The sequence below is a fragment of the Macrobrachium nipponense genome, chromosome 26 (assembly GCF_015104395.2).
Source record: "Macrobrachium nipponense isolate FS-2020 chromosome 26, ASM1510439v2, whole genome shotgun sequence".
Lineage (NCBI taxonomy): Eukaryota > Metazoa > Arthropoda > Malacostraca > Decapoda > Palaemonidae > Macrobrachium > Macrobrachium nipponense.
Window position 1 is genome coordinate 29,099,282 of NC_087215.1, and position 18,925 is coordinate 29,118,206.

The 18,925-nt window shown below is 43.8% G+C and overlaps 1 protein-coding gene and 1 pseudogene across 2 annotated transcripts in view; one reads left to right on the plus strand and one right to left on the minus strand.

The window, feature by feature from the left end:
* The first annotated feature begins 7,489 nt into the window (after positions 1 to 7,489).
* On the plus strand, positions 7,490 to 9,832 carry LOC135200109 (tRNA (guanine(37)-N1)-methyltransferase-like; annotated as a pseudogene).
* The window catches only part of LOC135200112 (centrosomal protein of 19 kDa-like), a 47,035-nt gene continuing 37,280 nt past the window's right edge, over positions 9,171 to 18,925 (minus strand). The window contains exon 5 of one of the 2 annotated variants that reach the window (XM_064228442.1): positions 9,171 to 9,189. The gene's annotated coding sequence lies outside the window, so the exon portion shown is untranslated. Of the gene's footprint in view, positions 9,190 to 10,339; positions 10,358 to 18,925 lie in introns of those variants that run through there. The other variant, XM_064228443.1, reaches the window with a different exon arrangement.

Genomic DNA, 18,925 nt, shown 5'->3' on the forward strand with positions numbered 1-18,925 from the left:
AACGACTTCCTTTTGCTAAGAAATTTTCAACAGAGATATCTCTTAGACATGTTCGGCGCTGCTTACCGCACTGTAACAGAAGTTCTGTACGAGTCTACCGCAGCATAGCACTATAATAATGCTCTCCTGCTTATGCAAAGCGCAGCCTTATTAGGGAAGGAAGCATGCTTAGTGAGGGAATGGATGAGTCTGCTGGGGACCATTTCCTCGCTGGAGAAGCTTGTTTCCCTGAATAGACTGCAATTCAGACCTCTACAGTTTTCCTACAGGAGAACTGAAATAACATCAAAGATCTAGAGATAATTCTAAACGTCTCTCAATGGGGTTAAGGATCACCTCAGGTGATAATGAGAGGGAGCCAGGCATCCGGACAGAGGTCCTGGCACATAATCTAAAAGAATTGGAAGCAATTTGGTTGGCTCTCAGTTCCTCGAAGAGTGAGGTTTTGGTCGAGTGGTCCAAATCATCTCAGATAATTCCGCAGCTCTCTCATATCCCAAGAAAAGAGAGATGGTTATCGGCATAGGCACGGAACGTAACGATCCTTAAGAGGTTCGTTACACGATTGCACGTCCGTGCGTTCTTCTCGATCGACGGCAGCAAACTACTGACGTTTGACTTTTGAGTAATCCTCGCTTAGAAGTATGTCGAGAGTTGTGGAGACTTTGGGGACGTCCTTTCGTAGATTTTGCAATATTGAAGACGAAGAAGCTTCCTCTACGTTGCGCCCTTATTCTCGATCGAGAGCGGTAGCAATAGACGCCATCCTATAGTATGGAATGGGGATAGTTGGTTAGCCCTTTTCCCCTATTCAAAAGCTTAGGAAATGTAATAAGATAATCGCTGGCGTCAGAGGGTGAGAGAAAGACGCTGATCGACCCCATGTTGGCCTTCGAGAGGCTGGATTCACAGAGGTCACGTCCTTCAGAGAGCACTTTCCAAGGACCCTTCCCGAGAGAATCGGTCTACTCTAACAGCACTCACTTCGAGAGGTACCTAAAATCTCTCCGCTCTGAGTCTGAATGCGTTCAGACTGTCAAGAAGCGAGAGGATCTTCAAGATTAATTGCAAGTCTCATTGCAAAGCAAAGCAGTGCTGCATATTTTGCAGTGTACCAATCGGAGTGGGCCGTTTCTGGACATAGGGCAGGAAGAATGACTGTTCCTCTACCTCTGACCTCTGTGAATGACTTTACCGCCTTCCCATTCCGTCTGAAGTATGGGATAAGCTAACAGTCCCAACGATTGTAGAATACGGAAATATGTTGTTGACGGCCTCTAGGCTCAGAGATTCTGGATCTGTCAAACAACAAAGCCCTTCACGATCTTTGAGGTCTGCGGAAATCTTGATGGAACTAGACGTAGTCTGAAGTTCTTGATGTCAAAGCATTTCGAACCTCTCCTTTCTGTAACTTAATACACGTGACCAGAAAGGCTAATTTTCTAACCACTCTAGCTACGGAAATGAGGGTTAGTGAGGTTTTAGCCATCATCAGAGGTTTTGGCTTAGAGGACATAATTCGGTGTCCTCTAAGCCTTCCGTTCTTGCTAAGAACGCAAAACCCCGTCTAACCCTTGGCCCAGAGGCCTGGAGATCAAGGGGATGGCACAAATTATTGGGCAAGAGCCACAGAGAGTCCTGTGCCCTGTCGGGGCTCTCAAGTTTTATCTTGATAAAACTAAAGAAGTCAAGGTCATTCGGACATCTGCGGATGTTCCGTAAAAAGAACCAGACTTGCCCATGTCGAAGAACGCCCTGGCGTTATTTTTAAGGAGTCTTTCTAAGAGGCTCATTCGTCATGTTTGAACAAAGATTTGAAACCTTTTAAAGTAAATGCTCACGAGGTGAGGGCGCGGCCTCGGAAGCATTTCAACAGAGCATGACACTCAGTAATATCCTGAGTGCCTACGTTTGAGCGAAGCAACTCTGTGTTCGCTTCACACTCCCGACGGGATGTGAAGACGACATGAGATCTGCGAGTCGCTAGGACCATACATATCCGTAGAAATTATTATTGGAGGCAGGAAGCAGCACGAATCCTATCCTATAGAAAAAGGGATAGGTGTGCTTTAACTTTGAAGGGTTGGTCGCTTGAGGCGCTTTCCCTTTCGTTAGCCTAGAAGTTATGGGACTAACTTCGATAGGTTAGGTCAGGTGGTGGTTTTAGCTTCGTTGCCCTCACAGTATGGTCAATATGGTCTAGTCACATTGTGGTCACGCCCCCGTTGACAGATCATCTAAGAGCGCACCAACTACACAGGTGTCACTACCTTGTTGGCAACTCTAGTAAGCAAAAGCAGACTTCGGTGACAGTAATCAAGAAGTTCAGCTATGCTAACAGGTAAGGAATCAAGATGTCAATCATCTGCACCTTGAGGTGTTTCCTAAATCCTTCTATTCTGTCCCTTCCCACCTCCAATGGTGGGATTCAGCTATATATATATCTGACAGGTAAGTTTCATGAACAAAATGTTATTGTTATGATACAATAAAGTTTGTTCATACTTACCTGGCAGATATATATAATTAAAGTACCCACCCACCTCCCCTCAAGGGACAGTGGTATGAAAAATCTGATAGAAAATGGGAATGATTCTGATATCCGCCTCCCAGCGGCGGGAATGGGTATAACCACCTGGCCGCCCACTGCGTGTGCGGGAGTTTTGAAATTCTGTCGGACGTCGGAGAATACAGCTATATATATATCTGCCAGGTAAGTATGAACAAACTTTATTGTATCATAACAATAACATATTTTCTGGTGAAAGAAGTTCACTCTCGACGTGGTTCGAAAGTTACATAAAGCCTTTGGTCCCATTGCTAAATAAACCACGGATCCATGTAACGTAAAAGCACCATACAAACAAACAACTCCTATAGGATACTTGTACCTCCCTCCAAGTATAAGCCTATCCTATTGTTAAGACCGAAAGTTTGTTCCGCATAAGAACAAACGGCAAATTTTAAAATCAATTTGTATTTTTCATAGCTAACAAACCTGAGGTCTTAAAGTGTACTGCCCACCTCTAGCCACCCCTCTCATCTTTTATTATCCCCTGAGTTGAAGAAAGACTAAAGCGTCACGAGGTCCAATGCGCGGTCTCTGACCAGCTTTCACCTCGTACACGCAGGCGTTGCCAGATCTCACATATTCCTTGCTTTACAATCTTGATTGTTTTAACCTGTTACCAGCCTGGCGCTTGGATATCCCATTGTTAAGACCTCAGGTTTGTTAGCTATGAAAAATACAAATTGATTTAAAAATTTGTCATTTTATATTATAAATATGACATTTTTATAATAATATAAAGTTTCACTTATACTTACCCGGTGGTTACATATAGCTGTCGTCTCCTGACGTCACGGCAGAATTTGAAATTCGCGTAGCGCTAATGGTTTGACAGGTGATCCCTCTACTCCCGCCCTCTACCGGGTACCGGGAACCATTCCAACAATAAATCAGAAGTTTCATGCCTACCTGTCCATATGTAGGGGAGGAGGGCGGGCCTTCGTTATGTAACCACCGGGTAAGTATAAGTGAAAAAAAACTTATATTATTATAAAAATGTCATTTTCACTTATATAACTTACCCGGTGGTTACATATAGCTGATTTGACACATTTAGGTGGTGGGACAATGGCAGCTAAAATAACAACTGTTGGAATTATCCGAAGATATAGGTTCCTTACCTTTAAAGACCGTCTGACCTGCTCAGTGGTTACTGCCTCAGTCTGCTGGCCTTTATTGTACCGACAGGATATATGGATCGTGCGTCGGACACAATAATAAGTACTGCCGTTGAGGACGTGACCGTAACGGACAAGACTATAATGCCCCTGCTCAGGGCGCAGTACAAATCACCGCAAAATACAATGAAAAACGAGGGATCACCACAACCATTTAAGAAATACACCAGACATTAAAAGACTGAAAGATACTCAAAAAACTCTCTGTATCTTCAGACAACCTTAAAAATACAAAAAAACATAATCAAGGAGAAAAGTTAGTGAGGATGGGATACATCCTTCTCTCCCTCATACCTTGTCAGTCCACAATGAATGGCCCCAATGTACTGCAGTTTTCATATGTGGTTTGCAAATCTGTCAGATAATGAGATGCGAAGACAGAATTGCTTCTCCAATATGTAGATTTAATAATGTCTTTCAAAAGACAGATTACGTCTAAACGGCATAGACGTAGACACTGCTCTAATTTCATGAGCTTTGACTTACACACTTTGATATCTGAGTCCTGACATTGTCCGTGTGCCTCAGAAATCAAATTCCTTAAAAAGAAGGAGAGCGCATTTTTAGAAAGAGGACGAGAAGGATCTTTCACTGAACACCACAGGTTATCACTCTTACCTCTTTATACCTTTGGTCCTTTGCACATAATGTCTAAGTGCTCTCACTGGACAGAGAAGACATTCAGGCTCATTAGGCCCCACTACTCCGAAATGTTCTTTAGAGAAAGAACGAGGCCAAGGACGTGAGGGATTTTCATTCTTAGCTAAAAACCCCAGCATTGATGAGCAAATGGCATTGCCCTTAGCGAATCCAACTCTCTTATCAATAGCATGCAGCTCACTGATTCTTCTAGCTGATGCTAAAGCACAAAGAAAAAGTGTCTTCCTGGTCAGATCTCTAAAAGAACTAGAAGAGATCGGTTCGAATCTATCTGACATCAGCCATTTAAGAACTACATCCAGGTTCCAAGCTACTGTTCTTGACTCCTTTGTCTTGGTCGTATCAAAGGAACGAATCAGGTCTGAGAGGTCTTGATTATTAGAAATGTCTAATCCTTGATGTCTGAACACAGAAGACAACATAGCTCTATAACCCCTAATCGTCTGGGTAGAAAGCTTCTTATTTTCACGAAGAAAAAGAAGGAAGTTAGCTAACTGAGCTATAGAGGTCTTAGAAGACAAAATTCCTTCTTCTTTGCACCAAGCTCTGAATTGGACCCACTTAGCTTGGTACACTCGATCAGAGGATTCTCTTCTGGGTCTAGCAATAGCCCTTGAAGCTCTCTTTGAAAATCCTCTCTTTCTGAGGAGATGCTCGACAGTCTGAAGGCGACTAGTCGAAGAGCGGACAAGTTGTGATGGAACCTCAGAAAGTGGGGCTGTCTGAGTAGATCCTTCCTTAACGGTAACTCTCTCGGAAAGTCCGTCAACAGCAGTAGTAGATCCGGAAACCATTCTCTGGCCGGCCAAAAGGGGGCTATCAGAGTCATCCGACGTTCTGATGACCTCTGAACTTTGCCAGAACTAATCTTAGCATTTTTTTGAAAGGTGGAAAGGCATACAGATCCAGATTTGACCAGTCCAGAAGCATGCATCCACTGTAAACGCCTCCTCGTCTGGAACTGGGGAGCAATACAGTGGTAGACGAGCTGTCTTGTTTGTGGCGAAGAGATCCAACTGAGGACAAATCCCCAAATCCCCCGCCAAAGCTTCTTGCATATTTTGAGGATGTAACGTCCCAACTCTGTGGAGAGGACTTGTCCTCTCCTGCCTGAGATGTCAGCCTTTTTACATTCTTCGAGCCTTGAATAAAATCTTGTTCTCAAGACAATCTTGTTCTCTTTCGCCCAAATGAGTAGGTCTCTCGCCGCCTCGCACAGAGAGAACGAGTGTGTCCCCGCCTGTTTTTTGATGTAAGAGAGAGCCGTGGTGTTGTCTGCTTGAACCAGCACTACCTTCCCTCTTACCTCTGTCTTGAAGTGCATTAGAGCAAATGAATCGCCTTCAACTCTTTTAGATTTATGTGCCACTTCTCTGATGAATCTGCCAAAGTCCCGACACTTCCTTTCTCCCCAGAGTAGCTCCCCACCCTTTGTCCGATGCGTCTGACAAAAGCGTAAGGTTGGGGCTCAACTGGCTTAGAGACAAGCCTTCCTCTAGCCTTCCTTCTGATTTCCACCAAAGGAGGTCCTGTTTGATTCCTTCCGAGATGGGGAACACGAAGGAGTCTGGGAACTTCTTCCTTTGCCACTTCTGCTTCAAGTAAAATGAATGGTCTCATGTTGAGCTGCCCAGACTTACAAATTGCTCTATTGAAGCCAAGGTCCTAAAAGGCTCATCCACTGATTCGCCGAGCAAGTTTGTCTGACGAGAAATTCGTCTATTTTGTTCAGGCAAGAGTCGATCCTTTGGAGAGACGGAAAAGCCTGAAAAAGAACTGAATTCAGTCTCACTCCTAAATAAACTATCTCCTGAGAAGGTGGAGACATGACTTTTCCTTGTTTACTAATAAACCTAGGCTTTCCGTCAGCCTTAAAGTCTTTTGTAGGTCCTCCACACACTTCTGTCTGGACCTTGCCCTGAAAAGCCAATCGTCTAGATACATGGATATTCGTATCCTGTCTAGATGAAGCCACTTTGCTACTGACGACAGAACTCTGGTGAACATTGTGGAGCTGTCGACAGGCCGAAGCAGAGGGCCCTGAACTGATATATGCGGCCCTGGAACACGAATCTCAGGAATTTCTTCTCGATTCCGAATGAATCGGAATATGAAAATAAGCGTCCCGAAGGTCTATGGAAACCATCCAATCTCCAGGATGAAGCGCTGCTTAAGTAATTTATCACACTTAACTACCACTTCTTGGCACTGTCTCACCCATTTTCTGCATAGTGGTGAGGAAAGAGCAAATTTTCGAGTCCCAAATAAATCGGCTCGTAATACTGACACGGGATCGGGGATCGGGATCGGGAGATACAGATTCGAGGGCAGGAGCAACCACTACGGCGTTAATAGGAACAGGATTAACAGATTCAGAGGAATATCCTGGCTACTCACTGACTTAGAAGAAGATCTCTGTGAAGCCTTTCTGATTCTATCTTTTTCTAACTTTCTCATATACTTTCCCAGTGCCTTCCACTCCTGAGATGTTAGAGACTTACATTCTTCACACGTATTCTCAAAAGAACATTCACGTCCCCTACAACTAACACAAGTAGAATGAGGAATCAAGTGAAGCTTTAAGAAGTCTAGTCTTACACCCACTACTACACACCCTATACTGAACAGAGCCTTGTGTCAGACATCGTGAAGAATTCAAAATAATTCCTAAAAAGAACAACAATATCCAAACCAAAATAAACTATTGCTCTAGCAAAAAGATCAGTAAACTCAAGGTACATCACCAAAAGGAGAAAACCAAGATGATCAAATCCAAATTCCAACCAGCAGAGGAACCGTGTTACCGGTTCCGACGGCAGGAAACTTCTGATTTATTGTTGGAATGGTTCCCGGTACCGGTAGAGGGAGGGAGTAGAGGGATCACCTGTCAAACCATTAGCGCTACCGCGAATTTCAAATTCTGCCGTGACGTCAGGAGACGACAGCTATATGTAACCACCGGGTAAGTTATATAAGTGAAATAATGTGTTGTTAAAATTAATGAAAGATTTCATTTTTAGGTAGAGAGAGCAAGTAAGGTTTGAAGTACAAGCTTCTACAATTCATGAAGACGTCCCACCATGTGAAAATGCTAAGGTATGTGTCCATGCCTATTTGTTGTTTGTTTACAATTGTGTATAACTCATGAGTATTTCAAAACTTTAGTGAAGAAAATAGAATGCAAAATATTTCAGTTGACGATATAGCAGTGTTGGATGAAAAAATAAAGTTGGGCCTAAATTTCTGATTATGTAAATCTTGAGCATACAATACTAAGCTCACATGAGAAATAATGAGCATTTGTCATTTATTTTTATGAATGATCCATAGCTCGTAACTTTGAAAGGTACAGTATCTTTAATTTTTTATATATGCTGTATGGAACTGAAGAATTTTCAGTACTTTGTTTACAACACATGCACGAACGAGATGTTTTGGGTTAAAACATTTCTTAGCATTGTTAAGCTGGTGAATTATAGTCATGATATGCTACTCATTTGCAGAAATAATGCAAGTCATCATCTGTTTTACAGGTATACCCAGAAAGTGCTCCACAAGTTAAGACCTCAAATCAATTCCAGGACTCTGTTTTGGCAACTTAGAATATTTTTTCCATCGTGTTCTTCACATAAACGTCTGAAAGATCCTTTGTGTGAATCCCTTAAGCATATACATACAGCTTTGACAAACAGAAAAAATACAGATATCATTAGCAAGTATCATTTAAAATACTCCAATAGAGACCGTTCACTTATCACAAAATGGATGTAAGTCTGCTCCTGCCTCCAACTAGTGTTCGAGAATGACTACTTTATTTAGATCGTGAGGCCTTTGTTAAGACAATTCAGTGTTCCTCTTGTTAGAGTTCAAATGAAAATGTCCATGATGCTCTTAAATTCTTCAAGAAGTTCATGTTAAAGATAGAAAAATTAAAACCAGTTCAAACAGATGCAGAAAATCAAGATAAAAAGGTAGTCTTGCTAAATCCTCTATTAGTGAAAAGTGTGGTTGACATTAAAGAAGAGTTTGATCGAATTTCTTCTCAGGGAGATGCAGATTTTCTTTCAAAAGAAATCACTTTATGTTATGAGAACTGGAGGCAGATGACATAATTAAATCTGTTTTGCCTGAAAATCAGGAAGGTGTTCAAGCATACTCTATGATTGGACACATCATTCATCTTAACCTTCGAGAGCATGTACTACCATACAAGAGACTGATTGGAGAGGTACTCTTGGAAAAGACACCAAACCATAAACCCTTGTTGTGAATAAAACAAAACATTATGATTCAACTTACAGAAATTTTGCAATGGAGGTCCTTGCTGGAACTGGAACAACAGCTGTAACAGTTAGAGAGAATGGTTGCTCTTTCTCTTTGACTTTGCTAATAAAGTCTACTGGAATCCCAGACTGGCTACAGAACATGAGAATAGTGAAAAAAATTAAACAGGGTGATATTTTGTATGACTCATGGCTGGTTGTAGGGCCATTGCTATTCCTGCAGGAAGGAAACAATGCAAAGTTTTAGCTAATGATTTAAATCCACATTCCTACGAATCTTTAGTTCGTAACTGTTCAAGTAATAAAGTTAAGGATCAGGTGAAGTGCTACAACCTTGATGGTCATGAATTCATCAAGACTATTTTAAAGAAAAGTATTTTTGAAACGTGGAACAACTCTTACTTTTGTGGAACAATACACATCACAATGAATCTTCCAGCAATGGCGATAGAGTTCTTGCCATCATTCATTGGCCTCTTCTCAAAAGGTGATAATGTACCTGAAAATGCCCCTCTGCCTTTAATTCATGTTTACATGTTTTCACAAGATACCAATAAAGATACAGCAATTGGGATGGTTGCAGAACAGCTAAGGTATATCAAAAGAGACAATGTCAATGTTTTGAATATTGATTTAACTGACAATGCAGAAAATCGGGGTCAGACACATGAATAGTGAATTTGGAGGACTTGCAAAGTGTATTGACGAAGTGGTATTTGTTCGTTCTGTGTCTCCAAACAAGCACATGGTGCGAGTGAGTTTCCTTTTGCAGCTCAACATTTTGATTAAGGATTTCAATATTTCTCCTGAACCTCCAAATAAGAAATTAAAGGCATAATAAATGGCGTTACAATCCCATGATCTGAAGTCTAAAATTACATAATACTACTCAAGCACTGTGATAATACCATTTTTAAAACAACAATTCATCCTTGACAAATGAATATTGGTCTCAGCGTCAGATGCTTTGATGAAATTTAACATTTTTAGTACTATTCTTGAACCCATTTTCTGGGCATGTCATTAATTGTATTTGAAGTGGTGTGTTTAAGAACACTGAGCTCTGAGCTCTCTTAGGTTGCTTGACACTAAGACATTATTACTGGTATGCAAAAATACAAAAGCTACAATGCCTGAATATACAGTACTTACCTACTTGAAAGAAGTTACATCCTGCATATTTTAATAACAATATATTAAAAATAAACAACAGTAAATTTAGAAATTTATAATTTTATTGTAACAATAAAATGCTTTAAGTAATGTACATAACTTTGTAAAAATAAAAGTTTGTAAATTTACTTACTGTTTACAATTTCTTTTGCTACAGAAAACTACATTTCACTCTGTTCTTAAAAGGCTACACAGTATTTTTTCTCCTGCTGGATACAGGAACTATGGTGCACTTGTCTTGTGCAAATTACAAGTTTGATGCAACTCAAATGTAACAGATAGTTTTATACCGACACCTTTTGTATATAGGTGGAGCGAGTCAAAGGTTTCTGACATGTCCAATTTAGCAGGTTCTCTGGTATTTATAGCAATATTTTACTAGAAATAGTGCTAAAGGAGACATTTCACTGGGCGACACGGCTTCCTCGCCCAGAAATAGATTTTTCCTACGTCAAAATCCCTTTTTAGTACTCAAAATAACAGCAAAGTAAAATCTGAAATTAAAATAATTTAAACATTTACAGATAATAGTATGACTAGATATCTGACTGTAGGGTACTTTCAGCTTACATTCAACAAGGGAGAAACCCCCAGATATTCCTTCTCATCTGAAATTTCAGTAACAGAAAGCTTTTCTCTCTGCGACAAAATTGCCCCCATAAAGCTTAAGATTTACAAATGCTTTACTTTCAAATAAGAATGTATTAACAACCAAAACCATCAGTACTATATACAAGCAATATACATATAAAAAGTATTAAATCATAATAATGATTCATATTTCTTGATTTTCCTACAACTGTTTGCAAAAGGGACCTGTTCCTGAATCAAGGAAGAAAATTGAATCAAGAGAAATGATATTGTTAAACTACAATAAAGTTTTGTACATACTTACCTGGCAGATATATACTTAGCTATAGTCTCCGACGTTCCCGACAGAATTTCAAATCTCGCGGCACACGCGACAGGTAGGTCAGGTGGTCTACCTTACCCGCCGCTGGGTGGCGGATGTACGAACCACTCCCGTAAGCTTGTCAGATTTTTCTCTTCCACCTGTCTCCTGAGGGGAGGCTGGGTGGGCCATTAATCGTATATATCTGCCAGGTAAGTATGTACAAAACTTTATTGTAGTTAACAATATCATTTTTGTACATGAACTTCCCTGACAGATATATACTTAGCTGATTGGCACCCTTGGTGGAGGGTAAGAGACAGCTCAATAATACAGGTAAGACGGGAAACAACTAATGTTGTAGGATATAAAAACCTTGGTTCTCACCTTTTCAGGATGAAGACTTCATAGATACTATCTCTGAGTCTGCATTGCCTGGAGAGCTACAGCTAGGACGTGACCTGATGCTGAAAGACTCTCGGATCTACCACTGGGATATGTGATCCCTATTGTGTAGAATCCAAGTCGGATGCTGTTAGAGGGACCTTGTACCGCTTACCTAACAGATCCTTACACTACCTCTGCAAGGAGCCAAAACCCACCAGACCACCTAACCAAAATACAAAGGGTTAATATTACGCCCAAAAAGAGGTGCCTCCTGCAACCTCTTTCAGACAACCAAAAACAACAATATAAAATATAGGGTAATATATAAAAAATACACAGGATAAGTTTCAGCTCCCTGACCCCCAGCACCGAATCCGCCGATACGAAAGGACCCAAGGCGACGCATTTATCATATGTGATTTTTACATCACGTAGGTAGTGGTTTGCGAAAACCGATTGGCATCTCCAAAAAGTCGCCTCCATCAAGTTCCGCACAGACATATTTTTTTTTCTGAATGCAGCGAAGTTGCGATGGCTCACCTCGAGCTTTCACTTTCAGTAGTCTAAAATGATCTTCCTTACAGGCAACTGTGCCTCTGTAATAAGGCTTCTCAGAAAAAAGGAAAGAGCATTCTTCGACATGGCCGAGTGGGGTCCTTTACGGAGCACCAAAGCACATCTTGATTAGCCTTAAGTTGTTCCTTCCTCTTAAAGGAAATACTTCATATCTCATAGGGCAAAGAGTTCTTTCGGCTCTTCCCCTACTAGAAAAGATAAACTACGAACTTCAAAGCTCCTGGGCCAAGGGCGTGATGGTTTTTCATTCTTTGCCAGGAAACTTGGAAGAAATGAACACACCATAGAATCTTCCTTAAACCCTACATTGCCCTCAATAGCTTGGAGCTCACTCACTCTCTTAGCTGTAGCTAGGGCCAAAAGGAAGATAGCCTTCTTCGTCAAATCCTTGAAAGAGGCTAAGCCAGGAGGTTCGAATCTAGACGATCCAAGGAATTGTAGGACTACGTCTAGATTCCAGTCGGTACTACATGAGACGCTTAATGGTTTCAAATGATCTAATAAGATCATGCAGGTCCTTATCATCGGATATATTTAAGCCTCTATGCCGAAATACCGCCGCCAACATACTGCGGTATCCCTTAATAGTTGACACAACCAGATGACATTCTTCTTTGAGGAAAATAAGGAAATCCGCAATTTGGGTCACGAGAGGTAGGAAGAGGAAATGTTCTTCCTCTTGCACCAACGTCTGAAGACATCCCACTTTGACTGGTATACACGCAAGGTGGAAGGTCTCCTCGCTCTTGCGATTGCTTTAGCAGCTGTTGCTGAAAAGCCTTTCGCTCTGACCAAACTTTGGACAGTCTGAAACCAGTCAGACTGAGAGCGAGGAGATTTTGTGGTACCTGTCGAAGTGGGGTTGTCTGAGTAGATCGCTCCTTAGCGGGAGCGATCTTGGAAGGTCCACCAACCATTCCAGTACCTCTGTGAAACCATTCTTGGGCGGCCAAAAGGGAGCGATTAAGGTCATTCTCGTTGAATCGGACTCTACGAACTTCTTGATGGTTAGCCCAGGATCTTGAAGGGGGGAAACGCGTAGACGTCGAGTCCGTTCCAGTCTAGAAGAAGAGCATCTATTGCTACTGCCTCTGGATCTGATATCGGAGAGCAGTAAGGATCCAGCCTCTTGTTCTTTGACGTGGCAAAAGAGGTCTAGTGTGGCCTGCCCCATAACTTCACCACGGCTCTGGCATACATCCAGATGAAGGGCGGGTCCACTCTGTGGAAGGACCTGATCTTTCCTGCTGAGGAGATCTGCTCTTACATTCTTTTCTCCCTGCACGAACCTGGTGAGAAGCTTGATTCCTCTTCTTCTGCCCACAGAAGAAGGTCTCTTGCTGTCTCGTACAGGGAGAAGGAATGCGTCCCCCCCCTGTTTCCTGATGTATGCCGAGCTGTAGTGTTGTCCGCGTTGACCTGCACTACCGATCTTCTGACTTTGGGCTCGAAAGCCTTCAGAGCCAACCACACAGCCATCAAACTCCTTTTTCGTTCTTGTTGATGTGCCAGGCTACCTGGTCCCCCACCCAGGTACCTGACACTTCGCTGGTTCCCAGAGTTGCAACCCCACCCCATGTCCGACGCGTCGGAGAACAACACCAGGTTGGGGGTCTGTGATTGAAGAGGACAGTCCCTTCGCAAAGAGGTTGGGATCTGTCCACCATAAGAGATGTTTCTTGATGTCCTGGGATAACGACAGGGAGAAACGTCAAATCCTGAGAACGACGACTCCAATCCGATGAAGAAAGAATTGGAGTGGTCTCAGGTGCAACCTTCCTAGGGAAACGAATTGCTCCAGAGAGGAGAGCGTCCCCAGCAGACTCATCCACTCCCTCACTGTGCATACTTCTTTCCCTAAGAAGGTTGTTACTCTCTCGAATCCTCGGGCTATCCTTTGTTTCCTGCGAGGGAAAAGACCCGAAACTCAGAGGGAGTTCATCTGTATCCCGAGATACACACACTCTTGCTCGGGAATTAGTGATGACTTCTTGAAATTGACGAGAAGTCCCAAAGCCTTCGTCAATTCTAAAGTTACTTGTTTACTTGTAAGTCCTCCTTCAAACAACGATCTTCTGAATTGGCCCTTATTAGCCAATCGTCGTAGGTACATGGATATCCTCACCCTTTCAAATGAAGCCATTGAGCCACATTCCTCAAAATCCCCGTGAAACACTTGAGGGGCCGTCGAGAGGCCGAAACACAGAGCCTGAAACTGAAAAATTTTTCCCCCCCATCATGAATCTGAGAAAACTTCCTCGAGGAAGGATGGACGGTACGTGGAAGTTAAGCGTCCTGTAAATCCAAGGAAACCATCCAGTCCCCTGGACGAAGTGCTGCCAGCACTGATGAAGGCGTTTCCATCGTGAACTTCTTTTCTACGAAGAAGTTCAGGGCGCTTACATCCAACACCGGTCTCCATCCCCTGAGGACTTCGGAACTAGGAAAAGGCGGTTGTAGAAGCCCGATGAATGATGGTCTGTCACTAGTTCGATAGCCCCCTTCTCCCGCATCTGATCTACTGCTAGATGGAGAGCTTGATTCATGATGGGGTCTCTGTACCCTGGCCGTCATTTTCCCTTGGGATGGCCGTCAAGGGAGGTCTTTCGACGAAAGGGATGAGGTAACCTCTCCTCAAAATAGAAAGGGTCCAAGGATCCGCCCCTTTTTGGGCCCAGACTTCTGCAAACTCTAAGAGTCTGGCGCCCACCGTTGATTGAAGGACTTGCCAAAGTTATTTGGGGGCCTTAACAGACTTGGCGAAAGTCTTACCCCTTCTTGAAGGTCTACGACCTAAACGTCTTTAGAGTTTCTTGATGAAGATGCCCCTCGAAAGGGTTCTCGAACACTTGCCTTGTCCTTCTTAGCCTTGGTAGGGAAGGAAGGGCGAGGTTTCTTGCCGACTGTGCCAAAAGGTCCTGGGTGGCTTTGGCCGAAAGTGACCTCGAAATGTCCTGCACTCGATGTTTCGGGAACAACTGAGTAGACAGAGGAGCAAACAGCAAAGAAGACCTCGAGCATGGGAGACCGACTTCGTTAAGAAGGAACAATAAACCGACCTCTTCTTCACGATCCCGGCCCCATAAAGGGAGGCGATTTCACTCGCTCCGTCTCTTACCGACTTGTCCATACAAGACAAAACACACATAAGATCTTCTGGCGAAATTGACTCTGGCACTTCAATTTTCTTGGCTAGGACTCCCAACGACCAATCAAGGAGTTAAATACTTCTAGCACTCTAAACATACCTTTGAGCAAATGATCCAATTCATTCATTGCCCAAGTCGTCTTAGCAGAGTTAAGGGCAGTTCTCCTTGTCGAATCTACCAGTGCCGAAAAATCCGAATCAGCCGAAGAACGGTAGACCCAATCCTAAGGGCTCTCCTGTTTCGTACCAGAAACCAGCGCGTCCTGATAACTTCGAAGGAGGAAAAGCGAACATCGTTTTCCCCGCTTCTTCTTTGGAAGCCATCCAGGAACCAAAAACTCCTCAGTGCCTTCTTCATAGAAAGAGTTGGCTTCATCTCACACAAGAAGAACTCTTCGCTGTCTTCGCCGTTGAAAAAAAGTGAGTGAGGAGAAGGAGGAGCCGTAGGCGTAAGGGAATCCCAAAAACTTGTAAAAGTAGCTCTGTAAGCTTCTTGTAAGAAGAGACAGCAGCAGAAGTGTTCGGTTCCTCATCCGAACCTTCTAGGGACGTCTTCTCGAGGCGAGCGCGGAAGATCCTTATGTGACGAAGGGATCCTAGCAGGAGTTGAGCGAGAGGTTGGAGAACGCCCTCTCTTAGAAGAGTTCACATCCACTGGAGAACGATGAGAAGATCTGGGAAGTCTACGATGAGACTCCCTCTTCGAGGTATACGGAATCTCAGCCGAAGGAGAGGTAGGGCTCCTACTCCGAGAATCCTCGGAAACACCACAGGGCGCTTACGAGGAGGCGAGCGCCTACATACTCTATGCGCCTATCCTGAGGCGAGCGGCTGCCAGGAGAAGAGCGCCTATCGAGAGCAGAGCGCTTGCGCGGCTCTCCATACCTGTCCAGTTGCGTACGATCAACGGAAGTCCGACTGGAAGGCGAAATGCGCCTACTAGGAGAAGGCTGCTTGCGAGACTCTTGACGTCTAACAAGAGGGTAACATTCAGGAGAAGGGCGCTTCAAAACTAACGAGCGCCTACTTGGAGAAGGGCGCTTCCGGGATTCCTGGTGCCTACCAAGAGACAAACGGTCAGGAGAAGTGCGCCTCGAAGCGGGAGAGCGCCTACACGGAGAAGGGCGCTTGAAAGACTCTTGTTGTCTGCCCCTAGGAGAATATCAGGAGTATGACGCCTTAAAAGAGACGAGCGCCTACTAGGAGATCTATGTGCAGTAGGCTCTTGGCGCCTACCTTGCGCGGGGAGCGGCTAACAGTAGGCCGTCTATCATGCACACGACTCCTACCAGACTCTAGATGCCTGTCAGGAGAGAAAGTCCACGATCGACACTCGAGGAGAGTGACATCTGGAAGAAGAACGCCTATTGTATAAGGCGCCTTCTAGAATCTTGAGGCTGCTGAGGAGAAGTTTCACGCGAGGGAGTTGAAGAAATCGCGTGATGAGCAGGTGCAGTGCGCTTACCGGAAGCGGGAATCCAATCTGGAGAAAAAACTTCTTTCTCCATAGAGCGTCCTACCGATGTTTGGCGTCTTGAAATCGAAAGAGAGCCAGGCGAGCGAGGGCGCTCACGCGAGCCCCCACCTTCATACGAAACCTCCCCATATGAAGGAGAACGATCCTCTGAAGAGCGGCGCCTAGATCTCTTGATCGGAAGAGAAACGTCCTTCTTCTACGTGATCTAACTGCTAGAGAGCTGCTAGCGCCGTGATCTGAGCTTGAAGTCCCGCGAGTACTCTCGTAGGAGAATCTTCTTGTTCTTCCTCGGAAGCAGGCGCCGAGCGCGGAGCGCGAGAAGAAGAACGCTCACAGGATTTCTTGGGTTTCTTCGCCTCCACCGACGATTCTTCCGGGAAACCTCCGGGACTAGAAGCCAAAGGACTGCAGGGAGCCTTCCAAGCCCTCTTCAACGGGGCGCGACGCATCCGGGGAGTTCCAACCTCTCTTCGGAGAGGGAGACGACGAAGAGGAGAAGCATTGGCGTCGTAGGAGCTCCTTCTTGTAGCGATCCGAGGCAGCCTGGGAGCGTACTTCAGGATCTGCCGAGGGACGCCTGACCGGTGGGGGCTCTCCCTAGCCCTCCTGCGGCTTTCGACTTTCCTACTCCACTGGAACTGGGAGTCTGGAAGAGGTCTAGGCCTAGAGGCACTAAGGAGCCGGTCAGACGCACCCTCCACAACACTGGGGACACTGCACTGATCACTAACACTCTCCTTACCTTCCAACTGACGAATCTTCTGATCCATAGAACGATTCTTGGCTTTCAGAGCTGCCGCCTCCGAAGGCGAATCTTCGGCTTCGGTGCGGGGAGCCGGGGCTGCCACTTGGGAAGAAGGTTCTAATTCTACGTTAGTACTATTAGGATCCACATCCAACTCACTCATTCTAGATCTGCTAGAACTTCTAGAGGAAGCCTTACGCAACTCTATCACGTTCAACTTCCTAACATAAGAAGAGAGAGCCTTATATTCTTCTTCATTCAATCCCTTACATTCATTACAAGGGTAGCAAAAGCACATTCATTCCCCCTGCATTTCATGCAAACCGTGTGGGGGTCTACCGAAGCTTTCGGCAACTCACCTTACATCCTTCATTCACGCAAACCCTAAACAAAAACCGAAGTTTTAACTACCGATTCTAGATCAGACATCGTTAAAGAAAATCAAACTCAAAATCAAACCGTCCACAATCAGCGTTATTGCCAAGCCAAACAAAGCGGAATACGTCACCAAAAGAAGTCCAAATTAACTCCAGGCAAGCGAGAATCGAAAAACTATCGAGAAGGAAAAACCGACAACAGTTGTTATCGTTCCCGCGACAGAGAAAAATCTGACAAGCTTACGGGAGTGGTTCGTACATCCGCCACCCAGCGGCGGGTAAGGTAGACCACCTGACTACCTGTCGCGTGTGCCGCGAGATTTGAAATTCTGTCGGGAACGTCGGAGACTATAGCTAAGTATATATCTGTCAGGGAAGTTCATGTACAAAAATTTATATTCGTTTGAACATGTAGGTAGGAGGAAATAAAGCTGAATGGATATGGAATAGTAACAAACAGAAAGCAATGGTTGGGGCCAAAGGGACACTCCAAAGAGCTATAGCTATTTTGATGAGATCATTGACTCGGGGTTTGCGACGTGTTTCCTCCTCTTATGAAAGATGAAAATTGTGGCAAGGTAAGTTAGAGGTTAAACAGTTAGGTGGGGGAGTATGAATGTACCTGATGAATAGTAAACAGTAGGTCATAACACCAGGAACAGAAGAGTTGCTGCAAAAAAAGCTTAAGTGCTGTCCTCCTGTGGGCCACATAAGGTACTGCAAGGAGTATCTCTCACAGGAGGTGGTTTGCAAGGCATAACAGGCAGTACTTCTTCATGGGAAATAATTTACAAATGAGCTGTAAGATTTTCAGTTTGATATTGTCACACTAGTATATAGTATATTAATATTCATAAGCTATGGAGGGTAAACTGTAATGCCTCGTTTTTTTTTTTTTCAGACAGGAAATATGACAATAAACCATTTACTTTTAACCAAAATAATGTGCTGCTTTGGAACTTCCCCATGGTATAATTGAATCATATGTAAGGTAAAATCTTGCTGTGAGGTGAGACTTTTGCAAAAGGATGTGGTTTTAATAAAATTCACAAGACTGCCTTTATAAAAAGCAAAATATGTACTCGACAAAAATTAAGTCACCATTCCTTTCAAAGTAGTCACCTTGTGAACTGATATTATTCCTACCCAGCACTCTGTCATGCAAGGAACCACTCCCAGGAAGTGCTGTTCTTTAAATGCATCAAGCTCCATCTGTGATTCACACTGGGCCTTCACCACGTATATGAGTGAAAAGGTCCTTCACCACAGTGTACGTATGTGAAAATGACACACCCCATTACTTGTTGGATTTGTCCTCACTTTCAAAGATGAATTTCTAGCTGAAGGTTGCTCTTTTGGTATAGTGAAAATCCAGCACAAATCACAAATGGCCCTTGACATGCTCAAAGAATGGGACTTTATAAGAGTGCTCCACACATGGTAGACATTTCAAAGGCGAA